We start from the raw sequence: 7,554 nt of genomic DNA, 5'->3' as shown, positions 1-7,554 counted from the left end.
CATGTTGTGTTTTGATATGTATTCTTACACTTTTGAAAGACTTCAAGACACATATCAAAGTACTTCTATGTAACAAAAATGCTTACAATTACATCCTCATTCAGTTTCATCAACAATTCTACTCGTATGCACCCGTATTCGTACTCGTACAATACACAGCATTTAGATGTATGTACTATTGCTATATACACTCCAATGATCAGCTCTTAGTAGCCCATGTGAGTCACCTAACACATTTGGGAACCATCATTTGGCAACTAGCATGAAATATCTCATAAAATTACAAAAATATTAGTAATCATTCATGACTTATTTACATGAAAATAAAATTACATATCCTCTATATCTAATCCATATACCAACGACCAAAAACACCTACAAACACTTTCATTCTTCAATTTTCTTCATCTAATTGATCTCTCTCAAGTTCCATCTTCAAGTTCTAAGTGTTCTTCATAAATTCCATTAGTATAGTTTCATAAAAATCAAGAATACTTCCAAGTTTGCAAGTCTACTTCCAAGCTTTTAATCCATTCCAAGTAATCATCTAAGATCAAGGAACCTTTGTTATTTACAGTAGGTTATCTTTCTAATTCAAGGTAATATTCATATTCAAAATTTGATTCAATTTCTACAACTATAACAATCTTATTTCGAGTGAAAATCTTACTTGAAATGTTTTCGTGTCATGATTATGCTTCAAGAACTTTCAAGCCATCCAAGGATCCTTTGAAGCTAGATCCATTTTTCTCATTTCCAGTATTTTTATCCATAAAACTTGAGGTAGTAATGATGTTCATAACATCATTCGATTCATACATATAAAGCTATCTTATTCGAAGGTTTAAACTTGTAATCACTAGAACATAGTTTAGTTAATTCTAAACTTGTTCGCAAACAAAAGTTAATCCTTCTAACTTGACTTTTAAAATCAACTAAACACATGTTCTATATCTATATGATATGCTAGCTTAATGATTTAAAACCTGGAAACACGATGAACACCATAAAATCGGATATACGCCGTCGTAGTGAAACCGGGGGCTGTTTTGGTTTGGATAATTAAAAACTATGATAAACTTTGATTTAAAAGTTGTTCTTTTGGGAAAATGATTTTTCATATGAACATGAAACTATATCCAAAAATCTTGGTTAAACTCAAAGTGAAAGTATGTTTTTCAAAATGGTCATCAAGATGTCGTTCTTTCGACAGAAATGACTATCTCTTTATTAATTGACATGTAACTTAAATTTACGACTATAAACCTATACTTTTTCTATTTGGATTCTTAAATTAGAGTTCAATATGAAACCATAGAAATTTGATTCACTCAAAACGGATTTAAAATGAAGAAGTTATGGGTAAAACAAGATTGGATATTTTTGATCTTTTTAGCTACGTGAAATGTTTAACAAATCTATACAAATCATATCCTAGCTAACTTATATTGTATTATACATGTATTCTAATATATTATGTAATCTTAGGATACCATAGACACGTATGCAAATGTTTTGACATATCATATCGACCCATGTATATATATTATTTGGAACAACCATAGACACTCTATATGCAGTAATGTTGGAGTTAGCTATACAGGGTTGAGGTTGATTCCAAAAATATATATACTTTGAGTTGTGATTTAGCCTGAAACGTGTATACACTGGGTCGTGGATTGATTCAAGATAATATATATCGATTTATTTCTGTACATCTAACTGTGGACAACTAGTTGTAGGTTATTAACGAGGACAGCTGACTTAATACACTCAAATTTTAAAATATGATAAAAATGGTTGTAATTATATTTTGATCATACGTTGATATATATGTACATATTTGTATAGGTTCGTGAATCGATCCGTGGCCAAGTCTTATTTCCGAGGAAGGAAATATCTGTTAAAGTGAGTTATAGTCCTACTTTTAAAATCTAATATTTTAGGGATGAGAATACATGCAGGTTTTATAAATGATTTACAAAATAGACACAAGTACGTGAAACTACATTCTATGGTTAAATTATCGAAATCGAATATGCCCCTTTTATTAAGTTTGGTAATCTAAGAATTAGGGAACAGACACCCTAATTGACGCGAATCTTAAAGATAGATCTATTGGGCCTAATAAACCCCATCCAAAGTACTGGATGCTTTAGTACTTCGAAATTTATATCATATCCGAAGGGTGTCCCGGAATGATGGGGATATTCTTATATATGCATCTTGTTAATGTCGGTTACCAGGTGTTCACCATATGAATGATTTTTATCTCTATGTATGGGATGTGTATTGAAATATGAAATCTTGTGATCTATTGTTACGATTTGATATATATAGGTTAAACCTATAACTCACCAACATTTTTTTTGATGTTTAAAGCATGTTTATTCTCAGGTGAATACTAAGAGCTTCCGCTATTACTTACTAAAATAAGGACAATATTTGGAGTCCATGTTTGAATGATGTTGTGTAAAAACTGCATTCAAGAAACATATGTCGATGTAATATATTTCTATTGTAAACCATTATGTAATGGTCGTGTGTAAACAGTATATTTTAGATTATCATTATTTGATAATCTACGTAATGTTTTTAAAACCTTTATTGATAAAATAAAGGTTATGGTTGTTTTAAAAATGAATGTAGTCTTTGAAAAACGTCTCATATAGAGGTCAAAACCTCGCAACGAAATCAATTAATATGGAACGTTTATAATCAATATGAACGGGACATTTCACGCTAGTCTCACTAGATCGAAAAATCCACCCCGTGGCTATAATTCAGCCTAGTCTCACTAGATCAGAAAAATAACGAGGAGTTTTTGCAAGCTCATTGGATGGCATGACTTAAATTTGACGGGTATTTTATAAAACGTTCGTGTCAACGAATAATGCACGCACACAAGATTCGCTACACTATTAGTTAAAAAAACATTTTAACCAATTATATATATGTCAATCGTGTTTATGCGTCTAGTTTGTTATTTTATTTTATATATAAAAATAAAAAATACACATTGTGTATTGTTTTAAAACAGTTTTAAAAGATGTCGCCCATATATATTATTTGAGCTTCAAAAACATTTAACTTTAAACTCGTTAGAGTTTAACTTTTTAAAATCATCAATTTTAATCTTGAAACTCGTTACCGGTTTTATTTGATGTTTTCATTAAAAACATTTAGCATATATTATAATCAACAATTAAATATAAATGCATAAAATAAAACACAATCATACCATGCATCACACACACATAGCCTAGCCCAAAAATCCTATGCTTGATCCCATGAGCCGACATGGGATCAAGAGGTCAAACTAAGGGTAATATCGTAGCTCCCACTTAATTCAATAACCAAGTGAAAAACTTGACAAATGCCATCGTTGTTAACTTCACCTATTCGTCATCTTCTAAGTCAAACTTCACGTTGCATCTATATCTTCAATCTTCATCTTATTACATTTATTTAAAATTGAAAAATACAACTAATCTAATACTTTTACAATTTAGAATAAACATAAATAAATACTATGAAATTGAAAAATAAATAAAATACAACTTTGGCTTCAAAATGGTCTTTCTAATAAAATAAATAATCAACATGACATAATATTGCCGTAATCAACAATCACAACAATCATACATAGGTCGGGGAATTATGGGCTATGTGTACAATCACAATTTTAATAACTACATTATTAAAACCTACATATGACTTGTCCATGGTTACAATGCATGTGTACAACCATGGATTAAAATAAACAACAATTATGCAAGCCATAATAATTAAATCTATACTTTATAATAGTGATATTCTTTCAATCATATTTGTGCGTCATGAGGTTAAGTCTAGATCAACCGAGTTGACTTTAAAGACCAAAAAGGTTTTGACTTTCACCAATACACCACAAAGCTAAATCTAAAGAATAGTCACGCGACAATTAAAACGGTGTAAAAGTGGCTCGGATACCACTGATGGAAAACCGTGTGTACTTTTATGTATTTAGAAACGCAGCGGAGCAATTAAAATAAACATATTTTTATTTAATAATAAACGTCTTTTATTATTTATAATAAACTTTCAAGTAAAACATTCACACGATTAACGATCCCAACAAGATCCAATTACACCACTAATAATTGTCAACTAATAAATTTACAAAGAGGATTTTAGATGTATCTTTAGTGAGCGATGCAAGAACGCTAGAAAGAACGCTCCATCTCCAGGTTGAAACATATATTCAAAATGTATGAATATCTCTATGATTGATCCACACAGCATGTCGAACAACACCAATCGGATGCTAGTCCGTATATAACCCAAAACAATATACAATATTGTATTCAATTTTAAGTTTGAAAAGCAAAATCAAAACAATCTTTTTGTTCTTCTAATCACGTTTAGGTTGTCAACAACAACCAAAAGTTGAAATAAATAATCACGATGATTATTTAATTAAATGAAACAAGAAGAGAATGATGTACTTGTTTTCTTTGAAATCAAGTTTGATCGTAAACGGAGAAAACCCTTTCTTAATATTTAAGATGTATATGTTCTTCTGCAGAAAAGAAATCAAAGTTTCCTTTTTATTCAATTCGTGACCGACATCAGCTCAAACAAAAACAAAATAATGTGAAACCACTTTTGACTTATAAGGCCCTATTATTTGTTTATTTGGGAATCAAATCTTCAAAAAATCAAATCAAATCTTTGGCCGCAAGTTTTGGAAGAAATGTTTAAAGATGATATAATATTTAAATTTTATTTAAATCATATCATATTTATCTTTTAAATCAAACTATAATAATAAGTAAATTTAATTTTCAAAACAATTAATTAAATACAACTTATTTAATTAACAAATAAAATTCTTTTTGCTTTCTAGAAGTGGGTTATAATTATATATCAACAATATATAATAATTGGTGTCTAAATGCTAATGTGTGTGACCCCATAGGCTTGTATATAAGCGGAAGTATAGATTTGTGTTATGATGTGCATACTGAACCAACAGTTGCAACCATGATGGTCGATGCATTGTAGTATTGGGGATACCATGTTAGTTTTTTGTTGCACTCACTGAAAGAGTTTTAGTACCACTCTCTGGCTTGATCTGTAACTGTAATGATTATGATGGTAAGAGGTGTAACAAACTGGTGTTGACATTTGGTAAAATAGCGTATTGCACCTGTGATCAAAGTGAATAAATAAATGTTAGAAAATCCAAATAAACAAACATAGTGATGTTATGCAATCAAAATGAAAAAAAATAGAAGAACTCACCAATTGCGATGATAACAACTCTCAAAAACAATGAGATTAAGGGGAACTAATATTATAAGTTCTCAATAACATAGTATGATATTGTAAAATACAAACAAAAATGCCAAACGAAACTACAAAGATATCCACAATGTACCTTGTTAACTGCAGAAAATAAAGCGAACATATTATTCATTATTGAATTCAAGTAAAATATTGCACAAATCAAGAATCTATAACTGAACTATAATCTGTGTACCTATAGTAAAAGAAAAGGACAATGCAGCCAACATGATTAGCATAAGCATGCAGCTAACTTGGATATAACATTGCTGATATGGTTCAACATTTCAATATCTAACATGTAAATTTAAAGTCATAGTAAATGTAAAGAAGGCCATCAAGTATATAAATTTTTACTTAACTTTAAAAAATTATCAACAATCATTGCTCTTAAAACTACACCCCATATGTTAACTTATTATATAAGATGTCAGTTCACTCGTAATTGAAATATAACTACCATTTGTCAATTCATCAGTCGATTGACTTCTAAAAACCTAACCCATTCTCACACATTACCTGACCCGCTCGACCCGCCCATCTTGCCACCAGTGCCTAAAACCAGATATAAGTGAAGTAAAGGCAGCCACACTGAAACTGTCTAAATAATTGTGATACTGCCAAAACCTTCAGTGTCTATATAAGCCATTATGTATGAATGAGTGCCTCTAAAAGCTCATTAGGTCACCTTATTCGAAAAAGCCAAGTCACCGATCACATGGCTTTGTCAACGTTGCAGAATTGCAAATCAATAAGTTGACTAACTTTAAGTAACCTTGTGTTCGGATCAAAAAACAAAAGAAGAAAAAACGACTCAGCAACAATCGACCACTATCTGAAAGTTACCAAAAAAACAATTTTAAACTAATAAACAAACAATAATCAGGGAAAAGAAAAACGAAAAGGAAGAACGATGGTCAACTAACGAAATTAGAATTAGGGAACGAATAAGGAAAGCAGTAAAACATGTAGTAGAACAATACCTTTAAGCAATTAAGAAGCGAAGAAACCCTGATAATCAAAACCCTCAAAGTTAGATGATAATCGCAGAGACAAAAAGCCACGAAATCCAAAACCTTGGGTTAATTCAACCGCGCTGCCACGAAAGCATCGAATCAGAGTAAGGGTTCTCCCACAAAATCGAAGAAACCAAGGGTTAATTCGCAACGTTCATGGCGGAGTCGAAATCCGTATACGTAGGAAAGAATTACGTACATTAGCATAGAGGAAAGGAAGGGATGAACGGAGGGCAGTGGTGATTAGTGTAGGGTTTTTTTATATATAGCAGATGAGAAATGTCGTTTTGGGGTGTTTTCTGAAGGATACGACCAAAAATCGGGTAGCTGTTAGTATGTAAGGATAATAATTCCAAAAGAAAAATGACATCAAACTTTGAATTTTTTCTTATATCAGTAAATTTACGTATTTTTTATTTTTCTAATAAGAAAAATGGTGGCCAATTACGTCATGCAATTGTATATATGGGCTGCACGTGTTTTGATTAACGATAAGTATGCTAGGATTTTCATAATCATAACATCATCATTATAACATTTAAATAGAAACTAGTGAAATGACCCGTGAAAATACAGGTTTGTTTAAACAAAACAGTTTAATGATATGTAATTGTTAAAGTCCTTTAGTTTATTGTCCCGTGGAACCATGGATTCCGACTAAGAAACTTGCCGTTGATTTACAAACATAAATGTTAGAGTCATTTAGTTTATTGCCACGTGGAATCACGAATTCCGACTAAGAAACTTGTCTTTGATTTACAAACATAAAGTTGGCTCAAAGTTGAGTATTTATATTTTTAATAGTAATAATAATTATTAATAATAATAAATGTCTTAATTTTTTTAGAAAAATAAAATTACAATTTATGAGAGATTAATATTTCCTTTTATAAAAGATTTCGTATTATTTTTTAATTAAAATTAATATATAATTATGACATCATCATTATAAAAAGTAAAGGGTACTTAGCTTAATGATGACATCATCATTTTAAAGCTATATATATATATATATATATATATATATATATATATATATATATATATATATATATATATATATATATATTATAGATAGATTATAGATAAAGTTTAGAATGTTTAGAAACATTACCGAAAAACACTTAGAAAGCCATTTTACGATCATTTACTCCGTTTACTATTCTTTTAGTTTAATTCCTTGATATCATCAGCTATGGATCAACTACAA

Source organism: Rutidosis leptorrhynchoides, chromosome 1 (genome assembly GCF_046630445.1).
Source record: "Rutidosis leptorrhynchoides isolate AG116_Rl617_1_P2 chromosome 1, CSIRO_AGI_Rlap_v1, whole genome shotgun sequence".
Classification (NCBI taxonomy): Eukaryota; Viridiplantae; Streptophyta; class Magnoliopsida; order Asterales; family Asteraceae; genus Rutidosis; species Rutidosis leptorrhynchoides.
The sequence above is the reverse complement of the archived record's forward strand: the minus strand, read 5'-3'. Positions refer to the sequence as shown.